General features: G+C 38.7%; 1 protein-coding gene across 26 annotated transcripts in view; it reads right to left on the bottom strand.

The window, feature by feature from the left end:
- LOC117199207 (uncharacterized) overlaps positions 1-14407 on the bottom strand; it is a 1082321-nt gene that overhangs the window by 1004577 nt on the left and 63337 nt on the right. For 2 of the 26 annotated variants that reach the window (XR_007470932.1, XR_007470945.1), the window contains one exon: positions 5770-5846. The exons of 23 other annotated variants lie outside the window; for them this stretch is intronic. The gene's annotated coding sequence lies outside the window, so the exon portion shown is untranslated. Of the gene's footprint in view, positions 1-272; positions 1002-5769; positions 5847-14407 lie in introns of those variants that run through there. One more of the 26 variants, XR_007470940.1, reaches the window with a different exon arrangement.

Raw genomic sequence — 14407 nt, 5'->3', positions numbered from 1 at the left:
ACTTAAATAATATGATAGAAATTCTGTGATTCAACTGAAAGATAAGAACAGTGTTTCAAGGGGGTTGGAAGCAGAGAGATCTATGTAAGCAATATGGAACAAGTAACTTTGCAAAGAAGAGATGGGCTTTGAGGCTACTCTTGAAGGATTCTTGAACTGGGGAAGTGATATAAGATAGAGAAGGGCATCCACATAGGAGAACAGGAGGAGTACAAGAGAGATACCACAGAAAGCTCTCAGGTTTCCCTCCTTGTTAAAAAAAAATAATCTTATGGTGTCTGAGTTTGTTCAAAGTCTAAGGAAAATATTAGCATAGCAGGGCTTCTCTATAATGGTGTAATGATCGAACCTGAAATAGAAACCACCTCAGGACAGAGGGAGGGTAAAAAGGTGTCAATTTCTCATTGTCTCCCATCAACACCCACTGTAGACATAGTTCATAGATTAAAATCTTTTTTGACTGTGGACCTCAGATTGGACTGCCTGGGAATATGGTGTTCCACAACACAGGCTAGTTTTATCTGTTTCTGGATTTATTTTTATGCTTATTTTAAACTTCTGTAGTGAGAGATACTCTAGCAGGGTACTAAATATCAAAATGGAATTCGTCTTTACTAATGGCTTTAAAGTTAATCTGGGTTAGTGATTATAAAATTATAGATATTAGTATTTCCCTACTGTGTGATGAAAGCAACCCATGCTATACCATGCATTTAAGAAATGTCACCACACAAATCCCAAGATGGTCTTCCTCCACAATTCCAATGGCCAAATCCTTCAGGAACAGAATGCCATCCTCTTCTTAAATAATAATGTTAGATATAGTACTATTTTTAGAGTTGCTTGAGGGTTTGTTTTCTTGGTTTTTTTTTTTTTTTTTTTTTTTTGCCGTACGCGGGCCTCTCACTGTCGTGGCCTCTCCCATTGCGGAGCACAGGCTCCGGACGCACAGGCTCAGCAGCCATGGCTCACGGGCCCAGCCGCTCCACGGCATGTGGGATCTTCCCGGACCGGGGCACGAACCCGTGTCCCCTGCATCGGCAGGCAGACTCTCAGCCACTGCGCCACCAGGGAAACCCTGTTTTTTTTTTTGATGTTAACTATAACAGGCCAAGTAGGAGGCATAACCAATATGAGAGGCAGATCAACTTGCCTAGGGCCACAGATACCACAAATAAAAGAAAATAATTTTAACACGTATTTAATATTTTATAGGTTCTAGGCAAGATTCTATGAACTTTCACATACGTTAAGATCACCGTAACAACTGTGTGAAGAGAATATTATTAGCCCAATTTTATGGATGAGGAGACAGAGGCTCAGTAAGATTAAAAGCTACAGAACACAGATATAAACTCAGGTCATCTGACCCCAATCCCAATATTCTGTGTAATCATCATGATTAAAGTAACATGTATTAGGTACTTGCTCTATGCCATCTTCTCTGCTAAGTGTTTTATATAAATCATCTCATTCCCAGCATAATGTCCCTAGAAAGGAATATCACTGGCTAACATTCACAGATTCAGAAACAGGTTGATCAAGGTCACACAGCTGATAAGTAACCCAGCTAGAACTTGAAATCTGAGTTTAGAACTAACACTCTTTATTAATATATTTTGCTGCCTCTTAAAGGATAGTGCAATCCTAAAAGTGAATTTAGTTACAGGTATTAGGACCTTATTCAGGCAATATCTATGTGATAAAGTGAGGGAGAAAATCCATTCTCTTGGGGAATCAGACAGCAAGCACACATTGAAATCTCATTAGAAATTAGTTACAGCAAATAATACGTTTAAATGTTTCAGTATATCATCCTCCTCCACAAAAAAGACACTTCCACTTTTGCTTAATATCCTATCCTTAATTAGCAATGACAAGAGCCTCAATTATGGATTGCTTTCTATATGTGCCTAAAGCCATGCTTAGCAATTTATATAAAATATCTCATTTAATCCTCACAACCAGACTATTAAGTCTATGATTTCTTCCTGTCAATCAAGGGAACAGTATACAAAGCTCAAAGAACTCGAACAGCTACTAACCTACCTAGTTAAGGGAAGCAGAGCAATTCTGGCCCACAAACACCTTGGAAGCTAATCACCTCTGCCTTTCACATGGAAGCCACAGTTGTGAGATTATTCAGCAGTCACCCGGTGAGATGTAATGCATTTTATCTGATACGACTGTGGGAAATGTGCTATAAAAATAAACCCAGTGTGCCTTGCTTGTTGTGCCGAAGAAACCTCCCTGGACAGTATGAGTGGATAAAATATTGAAGAAATATTGCTGCCCATGATTAGAGTTAGAGGGATGGAAAAAAATGAAGCATATATTTGAGAAGGGGATAAACAGCCACAGACTTCCTTACTTTTGTCCAGAGAATGTGAGCAATTCAGCAAAGAGCTCCTAGCCTTCGTCTGTGTAAAACTATTGCTAGATGTTAACTTGCCAGGGCTGCAGGACCCAGCACCTCCTGCATGTATACCCTGTCAATGGAATGTGAGCAAAGGTAATGAATGTCACTTCTGGGATGGAGTGATTAAGAGCAGAGCCTCTACACTCTTTTCTCCTCTGTCTTCCAACTACATTCCAAAGGCTTTGAGGCCCTAGGAAATAGAACCAGGACATAGAAGAAGCCTGGGCTCCTAATTCACTTCATGGAGAAAAGATCTCAGCAAATAAAAAATATCATGTTGGATTATGTCCTTAAAAGCACAAACTCTATTAGATAGATTTCCATCTTGGGCAGGTGAATACTCAAATACATAATAAGACTAAATAAAATATTTTTCTCCGGATATTCTGTTCATAAGACTATAATGATACTTGTCCAACTGTACAATAATTATGTGTTAACCTCTATGACTCCCCTCAAGACTGGGAGACCCTCCAAGGTAATGATAATGACTTTTTCACCTTTCCAGCTCAGTACCTAGATCAATACCAGGTATAGTATCCACAGTAACAAATATTTTGTGAATATATGAATGATGTGTAAATAGATGAATACAAGTATGAATAAATGAGTGAAGAGACTGGAGTATACAGAGAATAAAACAATTATTTTCATAACAAGACCACACAAATTACTTTCCATTTGACTTTAGAATGCATTTTTGAACTTATATTTAAATGTGGGTGTGTCCAAATCAATTCAAAATCATTCAAATAATAGAATTAAGTCAAACCATGAGAGGTTAAAAAAAAGAAAAGGAAAAAGCTTGTCTCTTTTGTTCTTCATCCTCAATTTCTCTCCCTAAACCTTTCTGGCTTAGGCAAAGCACCAACCTAACTTGAATTGTCCTTTTTCATTCAAAGTGTGTTACCTTCCTGCTGAGTGTCTGAAGTAAAAGATAAAGAATAAATATGTTCTCAGCTCCTGTGAGGCTGCAGGTTTAGTCTAGGTAAAGAAAGGGTAAAATAGAGAAGTTTGCCATTTTTTATATTACTTTCAAAGTTCTTCAAGGCTGTTTTAAGTCACATACCTGAATCAGAGGGTACCAAGCAGTCTGCTTAGGTATACAGTTCTGAATCTAATGTTTGTAAGTGGGACATGAGATAATGATCCCCTCAACACTTGGGGCTGCCTGGTACAGCCTGGGTTACCCAGAACCCTACAACTATTCACATTCAGCCACAAATAGCCTCTGTAGGGTCTCCCAGGAAGGTTACCCGAGAGAGAGAGAGTCAGACAAAAGGTCAAAAGTGGTCTCGGATGGCAGACACCGTGAGAAACGCCACACCCATGGGTCCATCAAAGTTCTCTCGCCATTCAACCAGCGGGCATCAACTTGTGCAACAGCCAGCGGCGAGTATGCCAATGCTCATGGTGAACAAGAGATCGCCAGGACTGCTACAAGAACTAATGATCCAGAGCAAAGATACAGCAGGTCAGGGGCGGGAGTCCCAGGAGACCTTGTCAGCGTGGGTTTAGGTGGTTACCCGCCCATCTCTGTCTTCATGTAAAGATGATATGACCGCCTAGTGGATGTGAAGGCTCTGCCAGTCTGTGCCTTCTACCATCATTATTGGGACATACCTTACAAAAGCAACCACCAACTTGGAATGAAATCAGTCTCATACACATCATCAGATGATACTGCAATGAGTTTTTGTGTGCCAAAGAAAGAAGAAACTAGATTCTTTGAAAAACACTGGCTTGAAAATTTTTGATCGTAAAAATGATTAAAATTTTCTTGTCTAATGTGACGATCAAAAATAGATGTTATTAAAACATTGATTAGAATTACAGTCACAACTTCAAGGATAAGACCTGGTAAACAAAACAAAACAAACAAAAAAACCAAAAAACACTTATGTTTGTGGAAGCAACTACAAGTTTCTCAGTAAAAATCCTGAAAAGCATTACTTGAAAATTATGTAAATTAAGTATTTGATATCTTTCCCAATACTTTATACTTTATTATGGCTTGTTATTTTAAATTTTTATTTATATTAGTTGTTTTACTTTATCATTGTTTAATATAAAGGCTATACAATTTTTACCAAGCTCCATTTAGATCCCCTCTAGTTTATTCTAGTATAGCATACAAGTGTCATTTAATAAGTGTGCCATGAAGTGAAAACAGTAAGCAGTAGTACCTACCTATATAAGCAGCATATTAATATTCACAACTAGACAATGCGTTCTAGAGTCGAAGGGGGCAGAACCCAGAAGATACCCTTAGCCTACTGATTAGGTAAATATTCAATTTAAGATGATATATTTCCTAGACCACACAAAAAATAGATACCAGTGTAATCATAAGATTTGAGGTCTGTAATTTTATCTAGCAATGTAGCCCTTAAGGCAGCAATCCCTGGTGTTTCATGAATTAATTGCCTACCGTGGAGCTTTTCAACATAGAATACAAATTAATCCCACACACCTTACTATTATAAAATTTACTTACATTTTTCATGACACATGCAGAATCTAAAGATTTATAAATATGGAGTAGATAATGCTTTCCATTTAAATTTGGCATCAAGCCATCGCTCTGAGCCCAAAATAACAATGCAGACAACGCTGGTTTAAAAAAAATCCCAGATTTACTTAATTTTGGCTGTTTGTTCCTTTGCCTAAGTGTTTGTTTTTTCTTTTTTTTAAATCTTACTCTCTAAAGCCAAGCCAAAGTTCTTTCTTCGAAGAATCAGATTTTTTGACTGATGGTGAAGCAGATGGATCACAAAATTAGGAGGTAGGACAACTGGATATTTCTGATTACAACTCTTTTACAGATTTGTTTGCTTGAGTATGGTTTTTTGCTTCTTATTTGAGCTAGAGTTTCCTCATCACTAGAATGAAGGTTTTCATTAAATATTTCTGAGTGTTCTTTTGAGCATCATGTGAATTTGTGATCCTGTCTAACTTGTTGCAGAAAAAATTTAAATGTATATAATCTTAGAAGTATTTATACTAGTTATAAATTCAAACAAAGTAGGGATTTTAAACGCTGAATTATCCTGATTTTATGCCATGCTGCCACTAATAAACAAACAGCAAGTTCCCTGATAGTGATTCTCTATTATGGGATATTGATATATTTTGGGATTTGGAAGTTGGATTGATCTCCCCCTGTTTACAAGACACAACTTTCTGATTTGCCACCTGCTACGTCTCCTATTCATCTTTTTTTTTTTTTTTTTTTTGCGGTACGCGGGCCTCTCACTGTTGCGGCCTCTCCCGTTGCGGAGCACAGGCTCCGGACGCGCAGGCTCAGCGGCCATGGCTCACGGGCCCAGCCACTCCGCGGCATGTGGGACCTTCCCGGACCGGGGCACGAATCCGCGTCCCCTGCATCGGCAGGCAGACTCTCAACCACTGCGCCACCAGGGAAGCCCTAAAAAGGAGTTTTTATCACATAATCAGTGAAATGCAAATTCAGGCCATAAGATGCCATTTTTGACTAAAAAACAAACTGACACAAAGAGTATATAATATTAAAACGTTAACAATGGCTCTCTTTGGGTGGGAAATTACCAGTGAATTTCTCATTTTTCTTGGAGCATTGCCATATTCCTACAATATAAATGTACATAGATTTCCAATGCACAAAAATAAAATACAATTATCAACTCAGCTACCCAATAAACTTAATATTCACTCAATAACTTTTACTCTGTATTTAATTACAGCATAAAATGTAAGAACAAATGCAATATGGATGCTGCATATTAAAGGGACTCGATCAGTCTTACTCATTTTGTGGAATCAAGGAAAGGACCATTCAAGCGTTTCCATGAGTTTCTCTTCCATTCCACCTAAAACTCCCTCTTGCTGGAGGAATTCTGTCCATCAACTTCTAGTTATCCAAATCAACACATTTAATATATCTTACAGGGGTATTAGTGCTTTGTGTGTGTGTGGGGGAGGGGTGGTGGGTACAGGTGAAATAAGTTTAGGAAATGATCAATGTACCAAAGGGGAACAGGTTTACATATTACTGTTTCTGTCTGTACATACCACACAGGTTTGTACAGAACTGCAATAGTGTTTGGATCTAGCTAGAGCCTGGATATGATTCTGCTTTACCAACCCAACAAGGAACTTCTTCTGTGCACATGATTGAATCAAGGTGAATGAACATGTTTGGGGGAAGTTTTAAAGGCTTACACAAAGCACTACAGCTCTGTCAAGTGATGTAATATAATTATAAAAGTTCTTTTAAAAAAATTTACTGTTGCCTTTCAGTCTACCTTCCTGTATTTTACTACACTCTACCTTATTTTAAATGTGATTTAAGGAAATGTTTTGCTCCATACTTTCTTAGTCTATCCCTCCCTTTCTTCCTCTTTGCCTTATAAAAGAATAAATATATAATCGAGCCAAAAAAAAAAAAACCCCTCCAGCTTATTTGTACAAAAAAGCTTCAACTAGCAACCTAACTGTCCATCGACGGATGACTGGATAAAGATGTGGCACATATATGCAATGGAATATTACTCAGCCATAAAAAGAAATGAAATTGCGTTATTTGTAGTGAGGTGGATGGACCTAGAGTCTGTCACACAGAGTGAAGTAAGTCAGAAAGAGAAAAACAAATACTGTATGCTAACACATATATATGGAATCTAAAAAAAAAAAGGCTCTGAAGAACCTAGGGGCAGGACAGGAATAAAGACGCAGATGTAGAGAATGGACTTGAGGACACGGGGAGGGGGAAGGGTAAGCTGGGACGTAGTGAGAGAGTGGCATGGACATATATACACTACCAAATGTAAAATAGATAGCTAGTGGGAAGCAGCTGCATAGCACAGGGAGATCAGCTCGGTGCTTTGTGACCACTTAGAGGGGTGGTATAGGGAGGGTGGGAGGGAGGAAGACGCAAGAGGGAGGAGATATGGGGATATATGTATGTGTATAGCTGATTCACTTTGTTATAAAGCAGAAACTCACACACCATTGTAAAACAATTATACTCCAATAAAGATGTTAAAAAAAAATAAGCTTTAAAAAAAGCTTCAACTACAAAGGGACATGTTACCGCCTGCTACTATCAATATAATACCTAACAATTTATCATTGACGCTGTAAGAAAGTTAGTGGTGTACCTAAAACCATCTTTTATTTTAAATATCCCTTGTTGTGCTAGTAATGATTTTCCTTTATTATCCCCAAGTCATATATTTAAACCTAAAGAGACAGACCCAATTTCACTTCTCTAAATTATTCTACTGTAACCACGTGTACCCTAACTGTAGGAGATGCTTGAGCCATTTTCTACTTCAAATTCTGAAAGACTCGTGCTCACATCATCCCCACTGACACTTTTGCAAATGACCAAAAATTTCATCAAGGCCACTGGATCAGAACAATTAGTGGGTACATCAAGTAAAAAGCAATATAAAGGGTTAACACTAAGAATACCTTGAGGGAAAAGCCTAATTGTGTGCCTCTGTAGGTAAGACATCCATATTTCTTTTAAAATGCTTTTAGGGCAATACTACAGATGCATGTTAACATACCCTGCTTGATTTAAAAAAACTTTAATGGTGGAACACATCAAATTCAAATCGCACAAGTTGCAGCGCTTGATTTTTCTTAAAAGGTCCATTTTTACTCCTTACTCTTCAATCTTGACATCACTTTTGGAATGCGTCCCCAACACCTGCCCCCTGATCCAGGCAGCAGTGATATTTCCTTACGTCTATGTTTCTTTTATCACATTGCATCATAATCATTTACTTAATCAACTTTCTGCTTCACTACAATATGAGTTCTGTGAAGCCAGGATCCATGTGTTATTAAGTTTGAATCTCCAAAGTTTAGTGGATTTGCTGTTTCAACAAATATTTATTAAATGTCTACTCTTTCCCAGATGTGTGTGCCGGGTGTAAATAAGGTGGCTTGTCAAAAAGAGAGATGCGGTTCTTGGGCTCATGGAATTTAGAGTTCAGTGAGGGAAACAGTAAATTAACAAGAAAACATTCTAACAGATAATTACAAATTCATACAAGTTCTATAGTATAAAATAGAAAGACGTTGCGACACATATTAACCTGGGGGAATTTCTCGGGATAAACAGGACAAGGCCACCCTTGGAGGCCACTTGGAAGCCACTTGGAAGTATGTGAGGCTCAACATAAGGGAATAGAGTGTGTGAAGTGTCTGAGTCCAGGAGAACTCAGCAGGAATAAATGGAGGAGTGAAGAAATAAATGATTTGGAAATGAACACTGTGGCAACATGATGGAAAGTTGAAACATTACCTGTGTCTCTAAGAAGCTTATAAACAGCAAGGAAATTGAGCCCGAGAATCCCCATCCTTTCCGTCCTGCAAGTCACTCAACCTATTTCTATTCTTTTTTCTTTTAACCAAGGCAGACATTGCTAATCAATCACGGCATTCTTCCCCCCAAGGCTGGACAGAGCTTAAATTTTTTTCTTAATTCAGTGCTTCTGCCAACCATTACCACTCATTCAAAATGGGCACTCAAGATGATACCCTTTTGCCCTTCCTGATGTAAGTGGTTAATACCATTTTTACCTAATTAGTAAACATTTGATATTGGCTTGAGGGGGACAAGAGGTAGCAAACTGAGCTAATATATATAAAAAACAGTGAAGATTGTAAATGGATAAGCAGCCTGGCTCATTACAGGTGCTGAACTGATAGGAGTGATTATAATGATGCTGGGAAAATATGGGGCATCCAGTAATTGATGGGAGCTAGCATTTGAGGCTACTCCTGAGGGTGAGAGAAATTACCAAGTGGGAAGCACTGAGTCACTGAAGTCACTCTTTCATAACGCCATAGTTTTTAGCTAACATAACGTCATATGTTAGCTTGGGACAGCCAAGCTAATATTTTCTCAAAAATACAGAGAAAAGAATATCTTTACACTCAAGCAAAAAAAAAAAAAAAAAAAAAAAAGATAATCATCAGAAAGGATATATGCAGTTGGAAACTAGCATCTTGACCTAGTCCTAGTACATTTAGAAATGAAACCTCATCAGCTTTACTGACTTCACCACTTAGTCCGTGTACCAGAACTTCAGCAAGCCAGAGTTAGCCAGTCTAAAACATTCAGTTTTCCCCCACCTGCACTGAGTGAACCATGCATCTTAGGTATAAAATGATAGCATTTATAATTCAGTAAGAGCTAAACCCAGAAGTACTCTAACATATTACTACGGTTGAAAATTTCTTAGAAACCAAAGAAATACAGAGGTTTAGTTCTTACGATGATATTAATTGGAAATACGTTGCATCTACTACATGTTGAGAATCTCCTTGGATATGAATTGATGCACTGAGACCTAGCCATAGGATATAGCTACCCAATCCACTGCCTACTTATAAGTTCTTCTGAATAAGATTTTATTATATATTCTTTCACTTTAGAACTGCCTATGTTGGGCAGAGTAGTCTTCCTGAGTTATAGTAATAGTTACCACTTTGAGTGTCTGTTTTATGTCAGTGCCATGCTAGGCCTTTTATATATATTATTTATAATGCATACAATAACCCAGTAAAGACTGACCTGATTTCTACCTCACAGACAAGGCAACTGCAGTTCAGAGAATTTAAGGAACTTGTTCAATTTACGTAACTAAATCAATGTTAGGGATGGGATCTGGATGCAGTTCTGTCTCACTCCAGAGCTCATGTCATTTCCACTACCCTTTGTTTGCACGTTAGCTCTATCTCATTCCACAGCCACACACAGATTAGGGAAAATTAGAGGACCACCCCAGACACCACATTTGTAAGGGCCTGCCTTTAGGAAGGGGGAAAGCGAGCTAGCTTGTGGGGGAGAGAGTTGTTCCCATCTGATGCTAGGGCTTGTATAGCCTCCATCAGCCCCGGAATCTCTCTGACAGCACCTGAGCAATGTATGTGATCAGCACTTTCCACCTTCCTTATGGTTACATATGCTGATTAATTTTTCCTGGTATAGATGCTCATTTTAACAAGTCACTCGTTGTAAACAGGGCCAGGTGTAGGGCCCATTTCCTGCTCCACCCACTTTACTGAAGCCAAATACTCCATCTATATCCTTCCCGAGTTGTATCTCACAGTTATAGACAATAGGCACTGTGAGTCTTAAGCATGAATAGATTGACATAAAAGCATTCTCTCTTCACTAAAAGGAAAAAAAAAAAGTACACTTACTGGGTGATAATATGGCAGGAAGTCTGCTATATATCTTTATAAACAGGGTACCGAGGTATAATTATTCCACTTTAGCTCACAGATGCTTTCACTCGTTTCCTGATTTTTGTTTTGTTTTGTGCGGCTCACGACAGACCAATCCATTTTTGCAGAGATCAGGCCCTGCAGCTCAGGGCCGACTCTCATAGATACTCTGAATCAAGTACAGGGATGAGCAGCTGGGAAGATGGGGGAGGCGGTCAGGGAGGCAGGGAGACCTGAACAGATGAGTAACGGGGACCAGGAAGGAGGACAGAGGCTCCATACATGATTAAACATGAATATGGGCCCTCTTGCCAACCAGATGCATCATCTTTATGCAACTGGAATGACCCCTTTTCCCACACCTCCCTACGCTACACAGAATGCTTTGACTGATTTTTTTTTTTTTTTTTTTGGGCGGAGCACAGGCTCAGCGGCCATGGCTCACGGGCCCAGCTGCTCCGAGGCATATGGGATCTTCCCAGACTGGGGCATGAACCGGTGTCCCCTGCATCCGCAGGCAGACTCTCAACCACTGCGCGACCAGGGAAGCCCCTTTGACTGATTTTTATTGACAGCTCAGCATGTGCTATAACAGCAGTAGCACACCGAGTAGAACAGGTTGACAGTGTGGCAGATACCGCCATCCCTTTCCAATGTTTGTAGGCTTTCTGAGCAGGCCGTGGGCGTCCCGTGCACCTCACTCCTCTTCTAGCAGAGGCCAAGCGATGCAGACATTAACTATGCACCTAAATGAGACTCCTAATGAGACAGAGCAGGACCCTATGATCCTTTCCCCTAACCATGTCCTCTGCCTGCTTTTTGTCTGTGGAAAAACTTTAGCCCAAAATTAAGTTTAATCAGAGAAGTGAGAAAATGCAGAAGCAAAAAATAAAAGCAAACAGGACAAAACAATAATAATTTATCAGTAAGCAACGTTAAGGACATTTAGTTCCTCCTCAATGGCTATAGATAATATTCTGAGCCATATCCTGTGAGCTGTGTGAAACCCCACTAGGTGAAGAAGTTAAGTACATGATGACCAGACTGTAGGCATGACATAAGCTGCCACAATTCACAATTCTGAGAACTGGCCTCAAAGAAATGAGAACGAACCGACCCTGGAACTGAAGACTAACTGTACTTAAAACAATCAAGATGACACTGGTCAGACCACCGATGACCAATTTCAAGATGACGGTCAGAGCTGACTGTGCTGTTTCTGCGTGTAGACCCCCTCCCTCCGTCTATAAAAGCTCTTGGCCCCTCATTGGGTGGGTGCGGGGAGTTGGCCTTCGGACAGGCGTCCTCCCTCCCACACCCCCTGGTCGCCGGCACCCAAAACAAAGTAAACTTTCCTTTCCACCAACCTTGCCTCTTTACTTGCTTTTGAGCGGCGAGCAGCTAGACCCCACCTCCGGTTACACTAACAGGAAAGGCAAAGAGAAAAAATCATTTAAAAACATGATGTAGAGAACACAGATGTAGAGAACAAATGTATGGACACCAAGGGGGGAAAGTGGCGAGGGGAGGGTGGTGGTGGGATGAATTGGGAGATTGGGATTGACATATATACACTAATTTGTATAAAATGGATAACTAATGAGAACCTGCTGTATAAAATAATAAATTAAATTAAATTTAAAAAAAAACGTAAGTGGCATTTTATGCACCAGTTCAAATAAAGGGGAACCTAATCATTGTGAATGATAAACCAGTTTGTGAAAAACCCACTGCTTATTAGAACAGCACGCTCCATGTAAAAAGAAATTTTCTAATGGTAAATATAGCAGAAGGCTACAATTACAACCGTTCAATGATTGCAATCCACAGAAAAGCCATTTAGTGATCAATTGGAGAGCAAGAGGAGATTATCACCTGTTTAAGCTTCCACTGATTCTATCAAGTTGTTTGCCTGGCAGTAGCTAGGCTATGATGGAAAAGCTGAGAAAAACTCCATTTTTCCCCTATCTAAATATTATTAATTGCAAGCATTCATTTTGAAAGATTTGTGGCTCTTTGGGAGAAAAGGATCTGCTTGACAACTACTAATTATACTTAATAATAAATAATACTTATCATTTACATAATTATTTTCATATTTAAATCCTTTCACAGATTTTGTTTCCTCATATGGAATATCAGTGCAACTTGACTGCATATAATGTTATGATATTTCTGTGAAACCAGCCCCAAGTAGTAAGCTTTCGTAAGAAAATTGGGGCCTTAATCTTATCTATATTAACAAGTGTTAACAAATCATTAGAATTTCCTTTTTCAGCACCTGAAGAGGCGGGCAGTATTGAACAACTATCTGAGGAACACTGAACTGACTTTTTGGCAAAACACCCAGTTAACGCCAAAACTGTGCAAAAATATTTAGAAGAGGCAGAGACATGAGGCAACAAGACCAATGAGAGACGTATTAAATTAAAAGAAATGCCTCTCTCTCTCTCTATCTGCCTACCTATCTATCAACAGGGTGAAAACAAAAGAGCGAAACAAATGAAATCAATATACTTAATATAGTTGTGAATGTAAAGGTCTGAATATAGATTTTTTAAAAATTGTCTGCACGAGTTGGTTATTTGACCTAGTGAGTACATGTGTAGAAATTTATTCTAAGGATTTCACAGAAATCTAGGTACCATGGCATTAACTGGAATACTCTTTGTAAAAAAGAAAAACTTGGAAATAATTTGTTTCCAACAATAGGGCATTGTTTAAATAAGTGATATCATACGTTGAAATATTAAATAATTTTTAAATTTTCTAAATGAGGAATATTAGATCATGTGGGAAACTGTCATGATAACATTAGGTGAAAAGGTACTGGAAATAAAAATTATATAAACAGTATATCTTATCCTTATTAAATAATGTATGTATAAAATATGTAAATATATATGTTTATATAAATATATATGCACATACAAGTGGGAAAATGCAAAAATGGAAAAGATAATATTTATCTCAGAGTTCTGCAAGTGTATTTATATTTTTCCTTTACATTTTTCTGTATTTTATAATTTTTCTACCATATTAATTTAATTACTATGTATTTTTGAACAACTATTTTTTAAAATTGTTTTTACATATAGAGTGGTCACGTGTTTGCTTAACAGAGTGCAAGTGAAAAATAAAGGCTGTTTTTGTGGTTCTCATGATGTTTAAAAGACTAAAACAAGTTCTGAGACCTCGAAGTCTACTTTGGCCACACAATTCCACATCTAGTCTGGGAGCTCATCATAAGACTATCAAGCAACTGGGTGAAAAAGATATACGCTGCAACACTATTTATAATAGGAGAAACAAGGAACCAACATTAAGGTCTACCGAAAGGGGATTTATGAAATGAATGGTGGTACAACCACTGCCTAGAGCTACAGCTATTAAAATGATCATGTTCCGGGAACACAAATTCACCCAGGAGGGGCTGTTCTTGCAGGCTGTTTGCATCAAACAGGAAACGCTGACGATGAAGCTCTCGTTGGAGAACACCTCCCAGGGCATCAGATGTACCTGCGCTTCAACTTCCCCCACATCCAGGTAAGGCTGCACACCAAGTATCACCAGACTGTCCACTTTTCAGGAGAAGCTGCAACATGCCTAGGCTTTTCAGATGTTGTGCAGGCCCGGGGGTGGGACTGGGGGGTGGGAAATAAAATGTCTACGGGCTGAATTTAACTAGTCAGCCAAGAGTTTGCAAACTTTGATGCAGAATTAAATTTATAACTATGTAATAATGGCCAATGCTTACATTAA

This window comes from Orcinus orca, chromosome 13 (assembly GCF_937001465.1).
Source record: "Orcinus orca chromosome 13, mOrcOrc1.1, whole genome shotgun sequence".
NCBI lineage: Eukaryota > Metazoa > Chordata > Mammalia > Artiodactyla > Delphinidae > Orcinus > Orcinus orca.
The sequence above is the reverse complement of the archived record's forward strand: the minus strand, read 5'-3'. Positions and strand labels throughout refer to the sequence as shown.